Source organism: Phaenicophaeus curvirostris, chromosome 1, assembly GCF_032191515.1.
Source record: "Phaenicophaeus curvirostris isolate KB17595 chromosome 1, BPBGC_Pcur_1.0, whole genome shotgun sequence".
NCBI classification, from domain to species: Eukaryota; Metazoa; Chordata; class Aves; order Cuculiformes; family Cuculidae; genus Phaenicophaeus; species Phaenicophaeus curvirostris.
In genome coordinates, this window is record NC_091392.1 from 59,811,168 (window position 1) to 59,836,945 (window position 25,778).

At 40.9% G+C, this 25,778-nt stretch overlaps 1 protein-coding gene across 4 annotated transcripts in view; it reads left to right on the top strand.

The window, feature by feature from the left end:
* Positions 1-25,778, top strand: part of TBXAS1 (thromboxane A synthase 1) — a 243,323-nt gene that overhangs the window by 13,568 nt on the left and 203,977 nt on the right. Inside the window, exon 1 of one of the 4 annotated variants that reach the window (XM_069859235.1) lies at positions 13,237-13,445. The exons of the other annotated variants lie outside the window; for them this stretch is intronic. The gene's annotated coding sequence lies outside the window, so the exon portion shown is untranslated. Of the gene's footprint in view, positions 1-13,236; positions 13,446-25,778 lie in introns of those variants that run through there. 4 annotated transcript variants of the gene reach the window in all.

Below are 25,778 nucleotides of genomic sequence, written 5' to 3' on the forward strand. Positions count from 1 at the left end.
CATTTCTGCACAAATTGCTTCATTCTTTGACCCTACTGAGCTTTGTTCAACCTCCTTGTGTGTCAAACAAGGGTCTAGAGAGACTGAAAAAGACTTTTTTAGTCAAGCCCATATTTGATGTGCATTGCCATATCAAGTAGGTGGGTGAACCTACTTTCTTAATAAGATCTGCCCAAATCACCATGAACATCCAAGCCCTAATTCCTTTGAATTTTATTGGGAAAAAGAATGGCAGCACTCGATCTTTCAGTAAAGACATGCTGTTTAGCTGCTGACCTGTAGATCCTTGTAAGTTTAAGGGAATGAGGGGGAGGGCAGAGGTGCATCCACAATTCAGAAATGCAGCAGATTGGCTGGTGAGATTTGGCCACCTGTGAGAGAGCTGAAAGAGCTTGATGCTTCCATGCAGCACGTGTCAAGGTGTGTGTAGGTCTCTGAAGACACAGCACTGCTCCATGTATATGTAGTGTATGTTCTGGTGCATGCTTGTCTAGAGCCCCATTTTCTGGTTCAATTTAAGGAAGCCTGTTCCTTCCCTTGAGGTGAACATGGCAGTTTAGTGCAGAATTCAGTCTTACCATAAACAAACCTAGCTGTAATTGCAAACAAAAGTCAAGGTTAAATGAAGCTCCTGGCTGTGGAAAGTCAGATGCTATATTGAGTGTCTACCATATAAGCTTCAAACAGTCCAGTTTGGGAGTGAGCTGGGAAATTGACTTATAGTAGAGACACACTATGCGGTGTTTCTCCTTTCCTGGCTAAAAGTGAGTTCTGTGAAGGCATCAAGTAAAGGCAACTCAGGTTTTATAGGGAAAGTGTTTTATGCTCTTAACTGCTAATGGCTATTAGGACCAATCTTGTTGATTTACAGATACAGGTTAATTTTAAGTAGCTTAATAAATATAGGTGCCTATAGGTCACTCTTCCAATGAGAAGCTGGTGTTTCTTAAATTTGCAGTGAAATGTGCTGGGCAACATCTGTGGGCTATTGGTAGGTTTGCCTGCTGGCTCAGCTGTTCAAATCCATTTATTTCAGTAAAATGCAGTGACTGAACCTGTAAGGTTAATAGCTTGAAGCACGTATGAAAGTGTGGTGGTTGTTGTTCAAACCTGTCAACCTATTCACTTGAGAGTCTATTTTTTACAAAGTTTTTTTATACTGCGCGTCTGTTTAATACAAATGAGTAAAAAGAAATGCATGCTCACAGCTTCCTTCATTCATGGCTAAAACCTTGGGTTCAAGGAATTATTTAAAGAATACATAAAAGGGTTGCTAATAGAAATGCAGGTCCCTAATGCTAGAAAATGTTGTTATTACAAACATGCTGCATACCCAATTGTCTGGCTCTTCTAGGAGTCAGAAAAAGTGTTATGTATGGCAGGAGTAATAATAAAGTAATAATTCTTCAAGTTCCTTTGATGATTTCATTCTGTGCTTTATTCTCATTTTTTGATAACTTCTGAATTCTTTTTGCAGCTTTTTCTGCCAGTGTTTTATCTTTTCAGGAGGGCAGTAATGGGTGAAGGGAGGAACGAATATTTGCTGTTGTAAATTTTGTTATGGTAGAAGCTTATGATTGATCGGGATCACATTGTGTCAACTGTTGTGTGAGTACAACGAATAACCTGTTTGTCCGCCTTGTTGGCTGTAAAAGGCTTACAGGCTAAACAGAAGGCAGTTGCAAGTAGAGAGGACAGTCAATAGATCTAATGCACACTGGAATAGTAACATGGTGGTGGCAACTGTCATGTTATTAACCTATTTCCTTAGCATGATTTTTGTGTTGGGTTACTGAGTGGTTTAAATGACAGCCCTGAGCTGCTGCTCGTTAGCTCAGCCTCAGTTGCTGCTAGCATGTGTATTGCAAGGCCAGCTGTGATTTATCACAGTTCAGCTGGCAGGTGGTATCTTGCTAAGTTGCGATAAGACCAATCTCTTCACATTTTTGGGTAAGGTGAGGTCATATGAAACAGGGAAAGAAGCAAGGGTTGGTTGGGAAAGGGAGGAGAGGCTGTAACTGCATAAAAATAAACTAGTAGAGAAGATAAAGGTGGAGGAAACTTGGATGATTTAATTTTTTTTAGAATATTATTTATGGTACAATGAAGATCATCAATAACTCTTTATAACAAATTGTCTAATAGCACATGTCTGGTTTCTCAGGTTTTGTCATCAGCGTAATATGGAGGTGATGCTTGTACTGTATTGTGTCAATTTTAAACCAGTGGAAAATTCGGCAGCTATAATCTCTCAATGTTTGTCTTCCACATGACCGCAAGTCAGCTATAAGGAGAAGCTTTTTTAGATAGTCAATAAAATGTTGGGAGTAGAAAGAACAGAGAAGCTTTTGGGTACATAGCCTCTTCAGACTTGAAATGGGAAGAACCAATCTGAAGTTCCTTTTTTGGTAATCTGTTAATTTATCAGGCAGCTCAAGCCTGCTTGCTGTCCTTTGTTCCTGAAGGACTTGTCTGCTACCCTTACTGCTTGCTCTCAGTAGGTTGAAGTGTCTTCTGATAGGCCTCATAACCTGGATTCTTCAGTGGCTGTTGCTACCTCATTACCATTGTGATAGACAATGAAATTACTGCTTTACCAACCACAAAAAGGCTAAACACGTAAAGTTCAGTAATACCAGAGGCACAACAGTGAGCATTCTTAGAAAGTCTCTTGCACATGTCTCTCCCACCCCCTGTGATTTCTACTAGCCAAACTGATTATCGGAATAGTTTTAAGAGCATTTTCTTTCTCATTTCCAAGGACTGCTGTCTCTATTTGCTTAATCTCTGTGAGTCTCAGGGTTTTTTCAGGCATGAAATAAAAACAAACACTTAAGGGAGGAATGAGGTTAACATTTACAAATCCCAGTGATATTCTCTGCTGCAAAATACAGTAGTATATCTGTGCAACATATTGTTCATTTTCATTTCAAACATAAGCTGAGTTGAGTATCCCATGCTTCGTTTTAGCTGTAAACATTGCTTTGTGTCTTTCTTTTTCCTGTCTGGGAAGATGTTTGATAAAATGAAAGCAGGAGTTTATCTTGCTTTAAAGTTTAATGTACCATAAGCTTAGCATTATGAAGAAGCTGTCACAGCATTCAGATAGATACCTGTGTTCAAACTGGATTATCAACCTCTTGTCTAAACAAACCTGGGTTTTTTTAGAAACATGGAGGTTGGATAGGAGGTGTTTGTTTATGTTTGTAAGATACATGTCTAATTGCATACTTTCAAACATAGCAAAATATATGCTAAGGGTGTTCTTGTCTGTTTCTGAAAAGCCAAATCATTCAGAAAGATGCCATTTTTACATTTAAGTAATATTAACGATCACTTGTATTACAGAAAAGTATAGAGAGATTGAGAGATTTGGGTTCCACTGGAGCTAGATACTATCCACCCATCACATAACAAGTCAATCCTTTCCCAAAGCATTTGTAGTCTCTGATCAAAAAGGATGAAAACTAAACTTAATGTTTCCTCTGGCCTTAAGGCTAGACATTTACATAAACTTAGATGCAGGAGATGATGATTAGACATGGGGGACAACATGTGTTACAGTTCATCCATTGGTACCGTACTAAACCACATCAGAAGTTAATCTTGGGACAGGTGATATTTTGATACAGGTAACTTCAATACTATTGCTTGCTTGGCATTACTTTACATTTGTGATTTTGGAAAGAGCTGTGAAAGAGAAAGTTGAGACATAATCTGTCTCCAAACAAAAATTTAATCTGGTTTTGCAGAACCTTGCTATTTTGGCTTGAATTAGGTAAGTATGGAGCATCAACATGAATCCATAAAGATGTACAGCTCTGCTCTTATGTTAGGGTCATTGAGCTGAGAGGTTCAGAGAGGTTTTCTCATCCTTGGATGTTAAAGCATGCTTGTTTCCCTGGCTGGCAGAAAACACAGCTTTGCAGATGGTGAGTGCTTAGGGGTTGGTGCTCTGGCCTGCTGAATGCTCCTCAGTCTTGTACATCCCTCCCACGGCAGTGGCTGACCTCACAGCTGGGATCTAATATCAAGGTCCTTAATGAATCTTCCCCTATTTCAACATTGTAGCTTCTCAGTTTGCAGTGAGCCCCCACATCAATTTCAGATGGAAGGGATATTGTGGTTTTTTATATTCTGTTAACCCCAGCTGTTTTTTTTTTTCCTGAAATGGTCATTAAGTCACTGGAAGTCATTCTGCTTCCCTCCCCTTCATTCAAATGGCTCATGAAAGCTACAAGGATCTGACTCAACAGGAAACATCGACAAACTGCTGTTGATGACAGAAGAAACTAACAGATTCTGAATGTCTTTGTCATGCAGCTTTACATCGGGCAAATCTGGAATTTCCACTAATGTGTCAAATGTAATTTGATCCCACAGCTGTGCAATATATGGTCTCCTCTTTGAGCTAAATCAAGAATCTCCAGGTGAGCCTGAGAAAGAGCAGAGTGAACTACTGAATTATGATTTGGAAAAATGCCCCAGCATAAATGACTCAATACTTTGTTTCTCTGAAAACAAGGTAGATTTGATCATCCAGACTGAAATTTACTCAGTGCCCGGATTATGCTGCTTTTAGGTAAACAAAGTTCTCTTCGTCTTTGGGGGTGAGAGTAGAACAGTTTTGCATCATTGCTTTTGCAGCTTCAGAGCTGAATTCTCTGCGATGTCCTCAGAGGACATCCTTGGTTATCCTGTTAAACATAGCTCAGCCTTTAGTACTCTGCAGCGTCATTTTACTTGCTTGCACTTCACTGCAAAACTCAGGGGCCTCTTACGTTCAAGTTTTGTTTTGTTTTTAAATTTAGAGATTACATGGTCAGCCGTGTTTATTTGAGGCCCCCGAAGTGCTTCCTGTTGTGTTGTTTTTCTTCCGTGAAGGTACATTTTACCCTCACAACTCTGTGTGAGGAAGTAAATCTCCAGCCTATTCATTCCTGGTGGTATTCATTTTTCCCTGAACTTTTTCATGCCTCTTCCCTTAAATCCCTTAAACACGGTTTATTTTTAGTGCACGGAGATTATAGTGTTAATCATATGTTAAGGTAGACCTACGGGATTAAGTTAGCTTCCTTTCAAGAAAGAAGTATATTTATCTATCTACTGGCATCATCTCCAGGTCTAGTGTCCAATGGAACATGCTGCAAAGCTGGCCAATGCTCACAAATGCCACCATGCCAACAGGACTGGGACACAGCCCTTGAGCAATCCCATTTCTGCTTTTCCTTCCTGCAGGGCTTGGAGTGCACTGGGTCTTTTCTGGACTGGGTTGCACAGGCAGGAGAGACTGGCAAGGGGGCAGAATTCCTCTGGCTTCTCCATCAGGCAGCTTCTGCCTGGGAGTCTTCTCTGGAGCCTTATTTAGCTCTCTGGACTAGCACTTGAATTCTAACTTGTGATCAGCTGTTTGCCTTGGGGCAGGTTGCTTTGTTTATCTTGGGGATACTCGGGCACCTTGCAAGTTAATTTTAGGTGATCTGAATTAGCTTGTAGGAGCTCCTGCCTCCATCTACTGACTGTATTAGGAACCTGAGGAACATAGGGCACTGCTCTTGGTGCACTAAATGGAATTGAAATTAGATGATGAAAGAGCACAGCGTAAACAACTTCCTTAAGGAGAAGGCAAGGCTCGGCTGTGTGAACAGTGGGTCACTCCATCCTATTGCACAGGGGCTCTCTTGCTGTGTCTGTGCATTTAATTGCCAGGCTTAGAGTGGCCTCTCAGGACTGCTTGTAATTCCTCCAAACAGTGCCATGAACTCAGCTCTCCCTAAACTCCAGGGGAGCATATTGGCAGTTCTTACAACCGCCCTGCACTGAGGTGACTTGTTTTGCATCCTCATGTGCTCCAAAGTGTGTGAACTTGTCACTCAGCATCTTTCAGACAGAAGACCAAATGTCCTGCCTACCTGGCTGTAGTCCTTAAATGGAAAGTTAAATCAATGGGCCATTTTGACAGGTGAAACTTCCTCAGAGTGCTGAAAAGTAAATCTGCGTTTCCCCCTTCTCTTGCCTTCTTCAACACTGCTCTCACCATTAAAAGAAGGCTACTTATATTTTTCTTCACTCATTTTTGTCTTTACATCATGCTGGGTCAATAACGTTTGTTGTGTTTTGTCCTCACTTCGGGCTTGCCAGTAATTAATGCCTTTGATTGCCATGCCTTGTTCTTCTGTAGGGAAGTTTTATGTAGTATTTAATGAAGCTGTCTAAAAACTATTTTAAAATAAAATATTGACATTTTATTGAGAGATTGTCTTTTATCAGTTCTCCTTGACATACCCGAAACCTTTAGATGTATTTTTCTATCTGTTATCTCCCTAGGTTAGTTTTTGGAATTTTTCCCTATTGAAAACAAAGTTTACTGTTCCATGAGCTCAGTGTGTGCTAACTGTTGAGAAACAGCCAAATTGTTTTCTGGCTTGGGTTTGGAAATGCATTTATTTCACTTTCACAGGAATAGTGGAGGAGCTTGAGAAAATGATGTTCAATGTTTGTCTCTTCATTCTGTTGCTTTATGTGCCATTACTTGCACTGGTGACAATTTCTTTTAAGTTCCTCTTGTTTATTTTACATGTATTTTCTGTGGCTAGAGTGACAGTGCAGGTCAATAAGGATAAAAGAGATTTAATGCAGGGGTCATCTTGCATGTGATAGATTGTCCACATCCATTCCTCGGGTTAGTTTCTTCTGTGTCCAGTCCCTTCTCTTATGGTTCTGCAGAACATGAGGGGTTGCTGTGGGAGTTTATTAAGGAAGTAATAAACAAGCGAAAAATCTGTTATATTGGTTTGTTTCTTGAATAGGAAAAGAAGCTGGATGCCCAGCAATGGCTGGAGAAGGACTTGGAAGAATGAGTGGGAACAGAAATATATGAGTCCACATGAATTTGAAGTGGGTTGTTACAGATTGAGGTCAAGTATGTTTGGGAAAGATGAGGCTGGAGGAAGGGAGCTGAACTGAGATGTATGTTTAAAGTACAACATGGGGCAGTGGCTCTATGCTTGTATTGACAAAGGGAAAGAATAGTTTCTTTCAGCTAGTAGAAACCTTGTGATACCTCTTAAGAGTTGAGGGGTGTGGGAAGGATGAAAAGGCAGTGGACTTTAGAGGAGATGGGTAATTGGTAACTGTGATCATACTCTCCTGCTGTATGAATGTTCTGGGATGAGAACTGCTGGCAGAGTTTTGAACCTGTAACCCTTAAGTATTCTTTTAACTTATTCAGTAGCAATAAATCTGATGTAATCTGTGCATGCATGTTTGTGGTTTCTCATCCAAAAAGCTCCAAAGAGCTTTTATGTAAACACCCTTTCAGTAGAGCTATAACAAGATGAAGAGGTCATTGAGGCACGTGGTTTGAAATGTGGGAAAGATGTGAAATATAGCCATCCTGGGAGAGGAAGGAGCAGCTAAAGGATCTTCAATGTGTTGCATGCTAGCAGGAAGGACAGAGGGTTATGGTGGTCAAGAACGCAAGGGCCTTCTTCCAACTCTTAAAATATCATTGTGCTCTGTTTGCCCTCTGAAGACTTTAACAAACCTCTGTTTTCTGAAATACTCATCATAGGCTGAGATGCAGCACTCTCTCCCCAGTATATGTGTCGTGGTACAAAACCCAAGAAGCTGTATGTTTATGTCATAATAGATTTAAGTGAGTAAAGCACTAATATTCTGGATTGTTTCATTTCTCTAAAAGTTATGATGTATTTTATCTAGCATGGGACTCTGGATTGCCCAATATTTCCTCAGTAGCCAGTCAGGTCAGAGCTCTGGCCTAGTGAGAGACAACACAACTTTAAGAAGAACAAACGTCTCCCAGTGGTTCCAGAAAGACTTCAGGTCTATGCTGTAGCTAATAAAGTGGGACTGTTCTGGAGTGATCTTCAGCAGCCTTCACTTCTACATATGTATCTATCTTTCTGTCTTTCGTAGAATCATAGAATAATAGAATCATAGAATCACCAGGTTGGAAAAGACCCACTGGATCATCGAGTCCAACCACTCCCATCAAATACTAAACCATACCCCTCAGTGCCTCGTCCACCTGTGCCTTAAACACCTCTAAGGAAGGTAACTCAACCACCTCCCTGGGCAGCCTCTGCCAGTGCCCAGTGACCCTTTCCGTGAAAAATTTTTTCCTAATGTTCATCTCCTCTTAAGAGCTAAGAATAGATGGTGCAAAGATAAAGGAGCCTTTGATTTATGATAAATATTCCTAGCTATGGCAACAAACCTTGAGCCTTTCAGATCTCAGAAGAATTGTATTTTAAACTTTGTTTGTCTACCAGGAAGTCTTAGACTTCAGGTAATTTTTCACAGTTTGAACACCATCCTCAGCAGTTATGTTTTTAAACTTTGAAAAGTCAAAATTATTAGCAGTACTTAAGTATTCAGTGGTTTCACAATTTTATTTTCTCTCCTGATATATGACTTCTGCTTAGTATAAATGGCAGTGCTATAAACTTGTGTGGAAGTGACAGGGGACAGGACAAGGGGGAATGGCCTCAAGCTATGCCAGAGGAGGTTCAAACTAGATATCAGAAAGAAATTTTTCATAGAAAGGGTCATTGAGCACTGGAACAGGCTACCCAGGGAGGTGGTTGAGTCACCATCCCTGGAGGTGTTTGAAAGACGGGTAGACGAGGTGCTCAGGAATATGGTTTAGTGGCAGATAGGAATGGTTGGACTCGATGATCCAAGAGGTCTTTTCCAACCTGATGATTCTGTGATTCTATGACAAAAAAAAAAAGGCCATCAGATTTTGGGTGTCGGGCACAGAGGAGTGAGGAATCTCCTCAGAGCAAGGTTGCAGAGGGAGGTTGGAATATCAACTGTGGGCATAAGATGGCTGAAGGACTGTTAAGAATCTGTGCCTTTGCAGGCCATGCATCTCATAAGGACTGGTGTATTTACAGTGTAAGGATGTTCATCCTGCCAGGACTCAGGCTGGGATCTGAAACTTGGGATTTGAGTAGTTTGTCCCCTAGCCTGCCTTCTCAGCTTTAGTAGAAGCAAGCTATTAACAAGTGTAGTAACAAGGCCCTCATTTCCATGATAGCTGATGACTCAGTTCCTTCTGCAAGCCTTGACTGTATAATTGATGGACATTTTTCCATTTAGTTTTTGACATTGCTAGGGATTCTGTGCCGTAAAGCCTTTTCTCCCTCCTCCCCCTCCCTTTTATTTATGTTCCTGAGTGAGAGCATAGCCAAGCAGTGAGCTCAGTACTATGGAAGCATTTTATATTTTGAGCAGAGATAAAAATCTCATTCCTTCTATAAACAAAACAAATCAACAGATGATGCCCAGGAGAACCATTTCTCTATAGCCATTTTCCTCCAGCTGCTTTCTATTCTGTGCAGCTTGCAATGCACCATATGAAATATGTGTATGCCTTTCTGTGTGTGCGAAACACAGGTTTCCTCCAGACAGTGGCAGCTCCATTATAAAAAAACTCGCATTTTTTTCTTTTACACTGCTGTAATAATAAGATTACTAATAAAGTTGAGACATTTGTTTTTGTAATAGTGTATAGATTAGCACTGCTGGAGGGTGTGCTGGAGGAACTCTGCAGTCACAGCTGCTACCTCTTCCCTCTGAATGAGTTTGGACTGTTGTCCATGGGAGGATGAGGGTCAGAAATTATCTGAGTGAGTTTGAGTGCATCAGAAAAGTGGTGGCATGAGAGTACAGTCAGAATGTTTGGTTGGAATTTGCTGGCCTGTGTGTGCTTGTGTGTATTGGTTGGTGAGGAGTAGGTATGTGTTGGTGAGGAGTTCCTCTCTGGTCCTGCTGTGGCTTTGTGCCTGGGCACAAGCTCGTTGCAAGAACAAGTCTGGTGGAAGGCAATGAGAAATGACCCCTCCAGCCCTTTGGAAGCCTTTGTTTGATGGCACCTCTTGCTTTCCTTCTTGCTTTTGTTTGGCTGTGGTGAACAGTTCAGAGGCTCACGTGAATGGCTGAAAGCTGCAGGGAGTGGAAGGTGAGACCCAGCCAGCACCATGGAAGGAGATTGTGCATGGGAAGGAGTGGAGAGTACTGGATGAGGAGCTGGTAGAATAAGTGCATGGAGCGGGGGGGTCTCATGTGCTTGGGAATAGCTGCAGGTCAGCCCTTGGCAGAGGTGCAGCTGCAGGTTTCTCGATCTCAGCAGCATCTTTCTGCTTCTCTCCCCTTCCTGAGATATGCTTCTCTATAGGAGGAGGGTGGCTAAGCCAGATGTTCCTTACTGGGGCCTGGGGGAGTTGTATTTATCCTTACAGGGGCAGGGAAAGGTGATAAAAGTTTGAGCATTGCTAGGTTAATGGACTGTCTCTTTGCCATAAATAGTCTGTAGCCTCTGAGGTGTGCAAGAACTTAGAGTTGTGGGAGGAGGGGGGGATGTGGAGCAGGAGGGCAGTAAAATTTGGCAACGCTTCTGGTTGCCTTGATAAAGCACAGTTTAGAACTGAAGGAAAATACTGTGGTTTCTCGTCCAAAAAGCTCCTGAGAGCTTTTATGTGAATACCCCGTAAGTGTACGTGCATGTACACGCATATGTATACATTTATATATAAATACATAGCAAGTGACTTAGAACAGTTTCTGAAAAAGCAGCGAAACATATCTGGTCTGATCCTTGAATAGATTGCACTTAGTGCCCAAAGCAACCCCGTTATCCCATCTCTAGCCAAATCACTTCTGGCAGCTAAGGAAATAACCTTGGGTAAAAGCAATAGAATTTTTATAATAGGGACATTAGATATTGACCCTGAATGTATTTTATGACACCACCTTGGGTTTGCCTTGTATATCTTCATCCTGTGGTTGATATGTTGTTCTGCTTTTCTGAAAAACTGCAGTCTCTACCCACAACTCCAGTATCTGTCATTGCAGTACTGCAAATTCACGCTCATCAGCACCGAATCATTCTCTAAGGCAGATCTGATTGAGATTGTGATGGGCACATGAGACAATTTTGATTTAATTAATATGAGTGCGACAGAGTTTATATCATTTCTGCTATGCTGCTGGGAGGAGATAGTCTGTAGCTGATCTGGTTCAAAATTCACTTTTCCATGTTAGCAGATTTGAATTAAGAGAGCTTATTTCTACTAGCGTCGCTGGGATGGTTTTGGTCAGATGCTTCTTGCCCTGAACCTGGACTTACGGTATCATTAAAACAGGGCCTCAAACTTGCTTGAGAAGTCAGTTCCATTTACTTTGTGTGATTGCCCTGGTAAATTTATGGTGCAGCAAAAAAAGGTCAGTAGAAATTTCACCGACTACCAAGTGCACACAAATCAAGTTTTGGAAACTTATATTTGTGAATGTGTTTCCCAAGCTGATTTGCTTATGTCTCAGCATTTGTTATTATTTATTATGCCTGACTTTAGCATCATGGAGCTCAAATTCAGATCTTTAAGGAAATTAAAGGTAAGTGCTGTAATTTTGAAATATAGCTGATTTTTTTTTCTAAAGCAAAGTATATTAGGTGCTCAGTTTTTTTGAAAATTTGGCTTTAAGTGGGGGTGGTTAATAGTGAGAAATTTTGTACCAGTTGTTGGTGGCAAAGGCTGTTTTTCTTCCTGGGTGACACTATTTTGTGTCAAGTTATAGAGCTGACTGTAAAATTTAAAACCATTTTGGTAAAGCTTACATGGACAACATATCTCATTCATTATCCAAGAAATCCTGAACTCTTAAATAACTGCTCTAAGCTGATTTACTAGTGCAAGCTGTTTAAATTCATAGGCTGAATTTGGTTTGCATTGCTTGGACCAGTGATAAAAGCATTGGTTTTCTTTTTTCCTTTCTTACCTGAGAACAGTTAGAAATAATTCTTTCACCTTTCAACTTTCACATAGACCTTGTTCTGGCTGAAAAGTGTTGTTAAATGTAATATTGATACAGTAAAAGAGCAACCCACACAGAAACTCAAGCTGCACCATAAATCCTTCTCTGAAGTTGCTCACACTGGTTATGTAAATAAAAGAAAATTGATGTTTTTTGCAGAATTGTGATGATACAGGGAAAATTGCTCTTATGTGATAGAAATTCTGTGCCTGTATGTGTGCCCATCTATCTGTCCACCCACCCAGCTCTTTGTTTTTTTAGTTAGCTCTGTAGCTGGTGAACATAACAGAACCACTACCTGAGGTGGAAAATGTCCTTTCTCCAGATTTGATGGGGGATCACTACAATGGCTGTTTTGTCTTTTCCTTGCTTAGTAAAGACCTTTTAACTGAAAAATATATTGTGCAGTTCGGGAAGATATACTGTATGTAGTCAGACAATAATGATTTTCAGTTGAATATGGTGGATTTTAGTTCTCATTCCAAATAGTTTGTAGATATATAGTTCGCTAAGGGACATTTTAGCCCTGATGACTGTTGATCCCCAAGGGTGCAGCTGATCGTCTATGTTTTCTTTATTTGTAAATTGCATTGCATTTGTAAATAGCTGGTGGCCAAAATCATTATCAATGTGTTAATTTCAAGATCAGTCAGCATTTTCAAAGGCTGGACAGTTTCAAGAGCTTTCTCTGAGCAAGTTGGAGGCTTTGTCTTGTAGGCTTTGAACAAATTGTTACAAAACACAAGAGAGTTGGTAGGAGTTTGTGGAATCATAATTAATTGACAATGGTTTTTCAAAAAACACATTTTCCAATTTGAAATAAGCTGTTAAAATAATTTAGAGCAGTGTTATGGTAGTCCCTTGATACTTGTGGGTAGCTTTGGGTTAAATATATAAATAATGCTGAGAGGACTATATTTAGTTCCAGACTGATCCAAGGACAACTGAAAAACTGAAGGTCAAATAACAAAATGAAGAAAAGAAAATTATAGCTGTCCTTGTTCTGTTCTGCAGCATGCTGCTTGGCAGCCGTGAAGGTTCAATACTGGGGAATTTGTCACATACAACTGTTTATGATTTGTACTTTAAGTAAAGCAAATAAGCATGAATTGTGTGTACTTATGGACAAAAGCACATCACTGAGTCTTGTCACGCTGAATCTAGACAGCAGCTCCTGAGTATTGCAGAATTTCTGGGGCCGGGATAGTAAAAGACCTATGAAAGGCCAATTAATCAATGGCAGCTTTCCCCATTCTCTGTCTTGACCCTTGGGCTTTAGCAGTTTCTGCTCGGAACTGGGCTAAAGTGTAACCAGGTGCTAAATGGTGGGTGAAGACGATTGCTTGTTGGTGGGGTTTTTTTTGTACAAGCTATTAAAACTTGAAAGAGAGAAACTTCAGGTCACTACTGACTTGAAAGAACTAGGAGTCCATGCTTGAGAAAGACTATTTTTAAACAGCTCAAGTGCAAATCTCAGTGTTTCCATTTGCAGAGACAAGGCAATAAGCTTCAACCCATCAAAGTCAACCCTTAGATTGTGGTGCTTTTTTCCTCCCTGATGGAGCAACCTAGTACCTGCGCTGCTGATCCAGGCAGGATCCGAGGTAGGTGCTAGGCTGTATTCTCTTCACCTAGAAAAAGCATTTCACTTAGTGGCTGCAGGTAACACAGGCACTGTTAGACCTGCAGGACCAGACTCAGTGGGTCATGCCTATTTGTTCAGCTGAGTTTCTGCACAAGGACAGTGAAACTCTGAATGCTCAGGCTGATGATAAATTGATGGAGATTGTCAGTGATGTGATTTGTGCGATCATGTTTATGTGATGTTTCACTTGACCTAATCTTGCCAAGCCTTATCATGCCCGCCTGTCCTCTTACACAGCTCCCCAGCATGCCCAAAGCATTTGCCTAGTGGGCAACCAGGCCACAGTTCCTGGGGCTAAATCCCTTCCCCACAGTATCTGCTGGCCACTTTGCTCCGGCCAGTTTACACATTCTGATTGCTATGCTTTTATTAGGGGATTTTGGTAGTACATGATGTAATTAATTGTTTTCAGAGGCTTTATTCCCTTTAAACTAGTTTCACACTAGCCTTCCTCTCCCTTAACTGCTTATATTCAGTTGAAACTGCAGGCTAGTATCTCATGGAACAGTGAGGTTTTCAAATTGAGTAATATACTTTATATCAAACATGTGCATTTCATAGACAATGACTGTTCAGACAAAACATCAGCTACCAGCTGATCAAATGCATCCTTAGTGGTACTCAAAAATGAATGGAAACACATGTAGTCCAACTTGGCTAGCAACTTGTCCCAAGATGGATGCATTCAAGTCTGAAACTGCAACAATCAGAGTAACTGACTTTTTTTTCTTAGATGGAAACCATTTCTAACATAATCTGTATTTTTGCAATTTCACTTTAAATCTAGAGTTTGCATGTCAGAGGTAATGGGAAACAATTATTTCCTTAGAGTTATTGTCTGGCTCTTGTTTACATTTCCTATAAGCAAATCTCTCTCTCTTTTAAATATTTTTATGCATGCTGTGTCTAAAAATACATCAAATTAGAGGGCCAGTAATTAGGGCCATCCATTCAATGAGTAAATCTCTTTGGAGAAGCAAACAAGAAATTGGGATTGTCCTCAGCCAAAGTCCCAGCTAATGCATCATTTTTGGTCTGTTATTTCTTCAGGTCCTGATTTTATTTTATGATTAATCTTGACGGTGTTTCAGAATAAAGTGTACACTCAGTTATGGTTTAGGAGATTGGTTGAAGTCTTATCCTGGTGAAGGCCTGTATAAAACAAAACTTGAATTTGGCTTTACAAGGTTATATAAAACACTTCTTGCAAATGTATCTCTTAACAGACATGTTTCTAACAAATGGTTGTTTGCCCACTTCTTTTTTCTTTCAATGCTACAAGGATAACTTGTATGAATGGTTTAACTTTTCTTTAGTTTAGTTGTGCTGTTCATTTATGGATTAATTTTCTTCACCTCAGACTTTTACAGATTATTTACAAACTAATTTTGAGTTCACAAGCTTAGATATGCAGGCATTTGATTTTTTTTTTTTAACCACTAGATATTTGTGATTTGGGTGAGGAATCTCTAGGCAGAACATGGAGTTCAGCAGTGCCACAGATGAATGTGGGTACACCTCTGGCTTTGTTTTAGGATATGAAGCGTGACACTTGCATGTGCATGCAAGAGGAGGAAGAGGAGATAAATTCCTGAAACCTCAATTTCCCTTACTGTTGATTACCAAAACAGAATTTAAAAGGAACTCCCAGCCCTCACTATTTATGATCTGTCACCACAGCAGATTTTGGAGTTGTTTTTGAAGGGCCATTAACCTCACTGTCTAAAAGCAAGCAAACAACCAGCATTCTTCTAACTGCCAAATGCAAGTTAAATGGATGCTTTTAAATCAGTTCATCTATGAACAAGATTTTGTTGTTCATGTTAAGTCTTTAAGGGTGCTCGGATGCCCCAGTTAAAGTCAGAGACAGCTGACAATGTGCTATCCAACTATGCTTGCCTTTGTGAGAGGAATATACCTTTCGTAACAAAACAAAGTAAGAAATATCTTAGAAGCATAGAAGGCTTGATTATGATCTTTATTACCTTGCTGTAAAGTAAGAGCAGCACCGCTGAACTGTGTGGAGTTGCTCTAAATTGAAGTGTGAGCTCTGAAATAGAGAGCAGAATAAATTCAGTTTATATACTTTAACTTGGAGAAGACAAGTCTCTGTGGCAGTCCCAGCAGGATTACCAGTTTCAGGACTTATTCAATCAGTTTCAGGACTTGTATATCCCAGCATTGCAGGTAGGCTTGGGAAGCTTATTTTGCAATAGAAATGTCACTGCTTTCCCACAGAATGCTCCAGTAACAGCTAAACATCCTAAATAATCATCATCCCTACTGTTCAGTGCTGGGTACAGAAGTGCTGGGGTACTCTTTCACATTTCTGGCAGAAAATACATCTCTTGGAGAATAGGAGACTTTGGACTGGCACGAGTCGTTACTTTTTGGGGACCTATCTCTCTGCTGGGACAACCATCTGTTCATCTCTCAGGGATGGTGTTTTGCAGTATGTGGCTGATGAGGGTGGATATTATCTTTCTGGGTGTCTAGGAAAGCTTTTTATACTTGCATGCTATTGCCATGGGCCAAGTACAGAATTTTGATTGCTTAAATTCAGTATTCAAACTCCAAAATATTGTGCAATTTTTTAATTTTATTTTTTTAGGGGGGAGGGGGGCATGGTTGGAACCCTAATCCTGACTTTCACTTTGCTATTTAAGCCATAAACAAGTCTTGACTTGCTAATAGCTTTTGGGACCCGGAGACTGCTTTTGGTTTTACCTAGCAACCACAGGCCTGGAAATAAGTTTTAGTTGGAGTCCTTTACCCATGCATAAATTTCACTTCCTTATGCTTTATTTCAGAAAAATACAAATAATGAGGGATTCGTGATAAAGCTGTGAGATTTTGTTGCCAGGTTCATTCTAGTGGCACAGAACTAATAAAACTTTAAGGACAAAGTCTTAGCCAAGATTTTAAAAGTATGCTATTTTTATTGTGAAAAACAAAATTAAAAACAAAAAAACCCCAAAGCTTGGAGATTGAAACTCAAGTTAATTTAATTCATGTGGCCAGTGTAGGATTTTTGGTGAGGTGGAACTAGACAAAACAGGTGTCAGGTGCATAGAAAACAAAGCAGTATCAGTATGTTGGCTATGAACTGAGCCCTGCTTCCTCCTCCTTGCATGCATGATACTGTGATGAAAGTTGGCAAAAGGAAATGCGATTGCACATGATTAAATGTTGACAGCCAAGAAGCTTGGCTTTCTGTTTACAGAAGTAAAAATGACAAAAAAAGTTGAGGAGTAAAGCTTCCTATGTGTCTTTGCGTGGTCCTGGAAAATATGAGCTGAAAAGATGTAAGAAAGGCTGTAATAGCAATCTGATGTAATCAAGGGGAAAAAAAAAAAAGAACAAAAACCATTTAAGATCTCCAGAATGCTCTAACGAAAAAAAAAATACTGTGATGCAAAGGAAAATCACTGTTCATCCCCTGGGTGTGTACAGTATTCCAGAGCAATTGAGAAATGCATGTTAACGGGAAAGGAGGGACAAGTTTTCTCCTTTCCTGGACTTTTCATATAATTATTTAGCCAATGCTGAGATAATCTCTGCATGCTCTAAAACTTCAGTAATTTCTGAAATATTGATGTGGGGAGGTCACTAAATTCCCGAGCTGGTGAGGTCAGGGTAATGAGATCAAGTGACAGGCCCAGTGGTACCCACTGATTTAGTTGTTTAGATAGTGTAACCAAACCATGACCTTCTTGTTCTGCAGCCTCTTTGATCTAACTATGTGAAAACACAGCTGTATACTGGTTATCACATTAGTTTGCCTGTAGGTGTTAGGGTAACTTTTTGTGACATTTACTTCAATTAATCTGGGGTCAGATTATGAAAATGAGTTATCACCCACCTGCCCAGCCGTATTTGTTACTCAGAGCCCTGTTTTGCACCCTGTCAGTATAACTAGCAAGCAGGCAACCACATAAGTGTCTGCAAGGCACTCCTTAAAGAGACTCCCTATTGGACTTGGGGGTGAAGGAAGGAGGTGGAAAAAAATCCTTCTGAATGAGGCAGCAGTCTTCTAGAAATATGTTAAGAGGAGGTGGAAATTACTGCAGTCCTCATTGCTGGCAGCTTTGCGTAAGGATTAGCTCTGCATCAAAGCCTCTTCTAATGGACAGGTGGCTATTGGTTGCCATGACTTGTGCAGTGTGCATTGGCAGAGGACCCTCTGGCTTACAGGTTTTGTGTGAAGAGACTTGTGGATGCCCCATTCCCGCGCTCGGTGCCGATTTCTTGGTGTCTGCTTTCTTCTTTACTTCTCTGTGCGACACGGCGTGTCGTACTGATGTTCAGCAGGCAGGGCAAAGCCTCCAGCGCAGGACGTGTGTCTGCCTTGGGCTCTGCCTCTGCATAAAACTGCCCATGGTATTGGTCTGTTCAGGGATCAACCAGTGTTTTACTCTTTGTCAGTGTTTATAGTTTTCCTCACTTTTGGATAGTTGTTTGGTTTTCAACATCTCTGCAACACAATGGTTCCCTCTGGAGATACTCTCCCATCAACTCTCCACTGCCTGTGCCAGAGTCCACATAGTGTTTCCTTCCCCAGGCAGGAAAACACAGGTATGCAGCAGAAATTAAGCCTGCTGAAAGCTGTACCATGCTCCCATGAAAATATCTACCCAGAACCATATGAGATCATACATCGGAGCCCAGCTGCTTCCTGCCCCAAGTTTAAACACTGTGAGCACAACAATAAAGTTTCGTGATGTATGGATGTGACCTGGAATCACTTAGAGCATAGGACTGGGATGGAGAATTTATGTCTAGCCCAGGGCAGAGCGCATGGGCTCTTGTCTATTGTGTACTTTTGCCTTTCCACTTGCACACAAGCTTATCAAAATGTTTTGCAGGCTTTCTCCAACTTGTCTGTCCAGCTTTTAACTCCTCATTTGAGATTTTCTGTGAACTACGGAGTAGCAGGCAGTGCTTACAGAGGGCGGATGGTGAGAGATCAGCTGGAGCCAGGCTAAAGAGCCAGGCTGCCGCAGAGCTCGGCAGGAGCTGGGAGCCTGCAGAGCTGTCTCTGCAGGCATGCTGACTGGTCTCCTTTCCCCACAGGCATAAGAATAGATGATTTTAAAAATAAATAGGAAGGCATCCTGGAGTGCCACTGTGTGTCCCCCTGAGCATGATTCAAAAGTGTACACTGGGGAAGTTTAGAGATGATTAGACATATGGACAGGCATTAGAAATACAAAGTGCATCCAGAGAGGCATCACAACTCCCTATGAAGTCAAGCAAAAATAATCCTGTGATGATTTCTATCCACACAGACATACGCATCCACAGAGACTGGTGTGGGTATGGAAACCCGACCCCACAGTACTGAATGCTGAACAAAAGAAGGAAAGATGGTTGTTGGCCTAATAATCTTGAATACACGGTAGTTCATAGTTTCTTTGATGTGTCCAGTTGGCAATAAGGTTCAGATCCTTAAAGTATGCTTCATGTTTAGTAGGGAGATAGTTGTCTTTTGAGGAAGACAGAGAATACTTCAAACTTTCATTGTTGACATAAAGAATTGAAACACCTTCTTTATATGATTTTTCTGTTTTTAAAAACCACTGTCTCTCCTACTTTGTATGTAACATTTGCACAGTGCATGCATAAAAGGTGAGCAGAACAGTCTAGGCACTGGCAGGTTTTTGCAGTGTGCACAGAAGCCTGGAAGAAGCAATTTTGGGAATGTCTTCCTTCCTGCCACAGTGTGTCCCTTAGTTGCAGAAAAATAAATTATTTTAAGGTGTTTTCATTTTTTTTCTTTTTGCATGAGAGTGTAGGTGTTTTATGGTAAAGTTAAGTAATTGAAATGCTCTGGTCTTTTTCTTCCTGTGCTTGTGTTTGTGTCTTGTCATGGTTACACATCATACACTAAACCAAATTGCTAAACATAGTACAACACCAAAGCAAAACTGCCAAACCTAGTCCAAATTCATAACAAGGCAACAAGTATATGTATTTTTTCTTATTGTAGATATCTGAGGAATCAGCTGAGCATTTGTACCTGTCTGAGCTTTTATATCTAATGTGGATTTATATCAGAATTTGTATAATGAATGAGCATGGAAGGAATTATTTCTGCTGCTTAGAATTATCTGTATGAAGTACTCACCTAGAACAGAAAACCTAGTTGAACATTTCAAAGAAAAATAGCTTTCAAAGCATGCACTTTCTCTCTGTTCTAGGTTAAAAGTATTATGCAGAGGTTTAAATAGCTTGCTCTATTCTGCCCTTTCATATAATGCAATAGGGAATGATAATTTACTTTTGTGTTTAATATTGTGCAGCTGTGAGTTGGCTGTAAAGACTGTAAGAGTGCTTACACCCATATGAGAAGTGTGCTCCAATTCCACTGTCTGTGGAAGATGTGGAAGAAATATTGCTAGAAAACTCTACAGAATGCTATAAATCCTCCACACGATCAAATAACTAAGCCTGCAAAAAACTATTGACTGTTCTTCTGATATGATGCACATAGATTACAGAGTACTTTTCAAAGAAAATTCTGAAATGGCAAAATTTGAAGGGATCCAGAAAGTTAACCTTGCAAAGTGATGAGCAATTAACTTTTACTTGCTTTGTTGCTTGTATGCAAATTGAAAACATACACCCATGTATAGCAGGAAAAGTCTGAGCAGAGCATTTTCACATGTGGCATGTGAGGTGTTAAATCAGACAGCACCTTGAATTGCTGCAACACAGGAAATTGGAGCTGAGTCCTGATGCAGCTCAGGATGAGGATGACTTCTCCCTGATGTCAATGGGAACTTTCATGGAGTCAGGTACCTCTGCAGGTAATGCGTGGTATTGTGGCCCATTACAAATCAAGGAAATGGATTTCAAATATTATGGAGTCAAGGGAGAAGTGGGAGGATGGAGAAAGGAAGTCAGTCAATATTGAGGTGTAAGAACAAATCACTAAGAAAAAACTGTTTCAGTACAGGGTGTTAGGTAACTGCAGGGAATGCTGGTAGTATTTTCTGCTTTACCGAAGATGGAAGCACTTAAATTTAAATCTTTCTCTAACGTTCAGCTATCCAGTTCTTATAGCAACCCTGTGAAGTATGTACGTGATATTGAAATGGATTAGATGGGTTGTGATGGAGACTGTGGGATTAGAGTTCACTTTCCCACAGTGATCCTCTTGCTCTGGGCTGTGATTTTGCCCCCTGTATGGCTGTACCTGGCTATAGAGGCATGCTCCTGCTCAAACTCTCTATGGAGTTAAAAATGCCACAATCTTCTTGGTACAACACTACCAGCTGTGGAGCATACATCACCCTACCAGGCTGTCTGTACAGCTTCTGTCTTCTTGGGATCCCAATGTTAAGGCAAAGGACAAAACACATGACGGGACCTGGGTGGGAGAGATGGGGGTGCTCAAGAGGGAGAGGGTGCTGCCATGAGAGCTTACATTTCTGAAAGCTTTTCTGTAAGCTTTGCTCTTCCCTATTCTCTCTAGCTGTGCTGGAGAGAAGGGCTGATGTACAGAGATGTCAGACTCTGCCAGAACAGAATTGTGGTTTTACATAGCTCAATATTATGCCATATCTCTGAAGAAAACCTGAATTACTCAGTCACTTGCATAATCGCATCTAAGAGTGTTTATAATCAAGGATTTGGGTTCTGTCTATGAATGACCAGGGTTGAATCTGGGAATAATTCCAGCACTGATACTGTGTGTGAGTTGCACAACTGTTGTGAATATGACATTGCGGCTCCATGCTAGGCCATAGGATGGGACATCTGGCAGTTCGTGCTCACTGCTTTGACCAGTTCATTCACTGCAAGGACTGCTACTGTAGAAGCCTGGCACATTTAGAAGCCCTTCTACTGATTTAGCTACTGGCTCTGGCTAAATTGGAGATCCCTCATCTTGGGATAATTTAATTAGTTACAAGCCATCCCTTGAATTTACCAGGAGCCTATCTCCAGCAAAAATCATAAGAAACTCTACCCCATCTATTAACTTCCTTGAGTACTAATTGTTGACTCTGCTTTTTATTAATGGCACATGGATATGGAGTCTTTACTGTACTTGATAAAATGATGGGCAAAATGTTGCAATTAGTTCCACAGATGCTTTCGTTATTGATGTTAAACACCTGTAGTTCTCTAGAGGCCACTTTAAATATGAACCTGATCCAGGCCATTATTACCAACCCCTTTTGCTTTTGCCTGCAGCTGAAGGAGTGGAAGCATTGACGTTACCTAGGGGAGAAGAGTAGCAAAACTGCTGTGTCTTTGTTTCACTCACACCTAAAGACTCTGCTCCATAATGTGTGCTTCCTGCACCACTACTGGGCTCCACCACATAGGAGATCAGTGTATTGCTTTCATCCTCTAGTTACCACTTCACAATGATCTAGTCACATGCCAGCTGTTTGTTGTACTTCCCTCTTCTTCATGGTCCTGAGTGTCAGGTGGTCAGGTGAGAGTCCCTGCTGACAAGACTAGCTCAAGCTCCTCCTGGAACTAATCAGGATCCTATCAGCCCTCTGTGTCTGATCGTGCAAGGTACAAAACAGAGAGACCTTCCTGCTCTGCAGATTCTACAGTCTAAAGCAGAAGACTGCTAGTACTGCTGTATTCATTATCAGTTAATAGCTGTTGGCCGGTGTCCTGGAGGAAGGCTTTGCCTGCTGTACTGACATCCATCCAATTTGGGTAAATGCTGGATTAAGCAAGAGAGAGGCAGCAAGAAAATGTCATGCTGATCTCCCAGAAACAGCCTCTGATGTGTAACTTCTTTGCCTTGTCCTAAATGAATTAACACTGCTCTAGAAAAGGGAAAAAAACAAGCATTCTCCTTCCTGACCATATACTGGTAGGTCAGTAGATCCCTTCTGAAATGACACAAAATTAAGGGTGTAGGATAATGTTCCTGTGGTAGCATAACATACTCTGACTTCCTGTCCTTACCCAAAGTAATGTCTTTTTTCAAGAAATGCAATTCTAAGTCAGAGGGAAGCTGCCCTATTTATTTTGAGAAACTATGAGTAACTACTGACAACACAAGAGGAGTTTGTTTTGAGGGGGAAGCATCATTCCAAATTATAGTGTCATTTGGTCATAGAAATATTCTGTTGTTTCTTTTCTTGAAATACAATCCATTTCCCTTAAGAAAAGTCCATGTATAAGTACAAAGCACACAGCAATGGAGCTCTGAAGGAGCTTGTCGTTCAAGGGAGGTGCTTATCTATCTCCTTTTCAAGTACATTTTTGTCCAAAGCCAGGATGCACCATGTTGGTCATGCACTCTGAGGAATTTTAATTTGTCGTTGGACCAGGGTGGCACAGCATCATCCACATCTGGTGGCAGGAACACAGTCCAGCCATAAATGGTTAACTTCCTTGTGGTTGCCTGTCACCAGTTATCAGGAATGACACTCCTCTTTGAAGACTAAGCCTCTTTGGGAGGAAGATGGTGGCTGCTGTTTTTAGAAAGCAAAAAATGCAATTACCTTTACCAAAAAGAAGGGAGCGGCTCTAATAGGATTTTTTTATCAGACTCTTTTTTAGACTGTTTGGGTAATTCAGTGATTATTACTGCACAGCTCTTTTTCCTTAGGGGATGCTACACTGTTCCAAAAGCGTTTGTTAGTTTACTCAGACATTAAAGGGGTCCTTATGAATTTAGATTATGCTAAAGTACTTCAAAGTGTCCCTAGAGGTCCAAGCTACTTTGAACTTAACCTTTTCTGCCCAGTCTTGTCTTATGTGTGAGCCCAAAGACTGTAAGCAAGAGGTTGTTGATTCTCAGGCTTTTTAATATTTTGACCTATATTACAACAGGAAAGAAAACCTAATCAGATTACCTCTGATCTAGCCCGGAAGAAAGAGAAAGGACAGTTTCAGTGGGCCTCTTTGTAACCCTCATCTTAAACTGCTAGCTCTCCTGACCCATTAAATAAAACAAGCAGGAAATAAACAAGCTAACCCCAACTTTAAATACCTATTGCATTACTTCTAACTGCTTTCCTTTAAAATGTGTTTGGTCCTTAGGGTGCCTTGAGATCTTAATTTTTATTTATATAAAATTTGAATAATGAAGCATGTGAGACAGTCACGATTGGAAAAAGATGAACTTTAATAAAGCTGGTCATGCTGCTTGTGAGCTGTGTATATCACACAAAAATGTGTGGCTAGATTGTCCACTGGGGCTGTTCAAAATAACTGCAGTGACTCCAGTGGTGCTGTGCTGATTTACGTGAGGTGAGAATCTGGCTTGCGTCCCGTATTATCTTGCAATGTGACTGTGCAGCTGTAACGCAATCTTATTCAGCTTGTTGGTTCAGGGGCAAAATAAGTGCCCATGATTATTTTTAGAAAAGCACGTCATCAGTGGGTTTCATATGATTCTCTCTCTCTCTCATAGATTTATTTTTTATTGCTCTTGACCTACCTGAGCTCTTTTGGTGTTTGGAGACTCTAAAAAGAATAGTTCAATATTTTTCTCCACTGGGGTAGCTGGATGGTTTGTTTTTTCCCCTTTCTCTTGCTTCATGGTGTTGAAGGCTATACAGGCAAGGCATTATTTTGCAACACAGCTCTTGTTTTTCTTGACAGGTGTGTCCGACTGCACCTCTTTTCAGTTTTCATGTGTCTCTACACAGCCTGTATTCTCCTTCACTCTGTTTGAGGGTTTTGTGGTTCATGTACTTCTCTTTTTCCCATCTGAAATCTGAGCCTTCAGACCGTACAATCATCTTGGCTACAGATAATCATGATGGTCGGTTTGTCCATTTTGACCCTTTTGTTCATTCTGTGGGCTACAAAGGGAGCATGAGGGCTATTAGTGGCCGTGGGACCAGGGTCTGTTACCGATTAAAAAGCCTCTTGGACATGTGCGTCCTGTTTATATGCCAAGATCTCCCCTAACAGCATTAGAGAGGAGGAAATTTGGAGTGTCAGTTGTTTTTGTAAGCAGCAAGTGCTGCCTATTTCCTCATGAGGCACAAACAGCACTTTAAGAGTGTTTGGAAGCATGAAGCAACAAGGTACGACTGGGTGTTATCACCAGCATTCTTCTTTAAACTATTTTTATTTGTACATACTTTATCTCCAGCGTTTTTTCAGTCTGAGAAGATGAAGCAGATGCCACATGTACAACGTAGTCCAGACAGCCAGATGACACAGTGCTGTTTTGACTCGAAAGTCAGACTTCTGCTAAGCATCAAGGGGCAAACCTTTATCTCTGCACGTAGTGCTGAGGTACAGAGGGTAGAATTCATTCCCTCAGTTGGTGGAACTGATCTAGACTTTCCATTGCAGTCTTTCACTGTCAGCCTGCCAGCTACAAGGCTCTTTTCTCCAAAGTAGCTCTGGGACCCTCCATGAAACTTAGACCCACCAGCCTTTTACAGGTTCCTCTCTGTTTTCCTTGCAGCAGAGGAGAAACAGACAATGTTTCCCTGCAGAAGCCCCTGCTTGGTGCTCACATGAAGGTAAATGAATAGTCCTTGCATTCTCTTTCTATCCCACCTGTTAATGAAGTGTAATCACCACCTTGGTCCTGCTGCAATGAAGATTGTCAATGTCCTGGAGGAAGTGACTGGCTTGCCCCCAGGAAATCTGTAAACCATAAAGGTGGTTCTTGAAACGAAGAGCTTCAAATTAAGAATTTATCACTAGATTGTAATGTATTGAATCGCTTGGTCTGACATGGGTTCTGGGTTGCAGCTTGCTGTTAGGAGCAGTCTTGTCCCTTAAAAAAGAATCCTTAAAAAAAAAAATTCTTTACAAGCATGACATCATCTGGTTCTGTGGAAAGTTTAGTGCATTTGTCTTCCCTGCCACAAGGTAAACATAAATCAGACTGTGTTTTGATAGAGTTACTCACTGAAACAAATTCCTAATAAAAGAATAAACATGGAAGCAATCCATCTGTACCCTCCACATTCCTCAGTGAAGCCTTCCTAGAAACACAACTTGGAAGGGAACTGGTGGGGCAGAGGGGGGATACTGCTTGCTAGTAAGGATTGACAAATGAGGAGAGGTGTGCTGAAGTTAATTCTGTTTCCCAAAAAGTAAATTAGGTTCCCACTTAACTTTTATTTTCCCAGTGAAGCTAATCTAACCCAGGCAAGCCTTTGCTTTAGAAGCTTGAGCAGTAATGCAAGGTGAAAATCTCTGTCGATTAGCTCAGATGTGTGTCATCTGGTCTTGCTTGTTGCAGTATTGTGCTGAATTTAGTTGTTGAAACTGGCACCCCTGTATATTTATAAATACCTTTATTAATCTCCTTTCCTGCCTACCCCTTCTCCCCTTTCAGAAA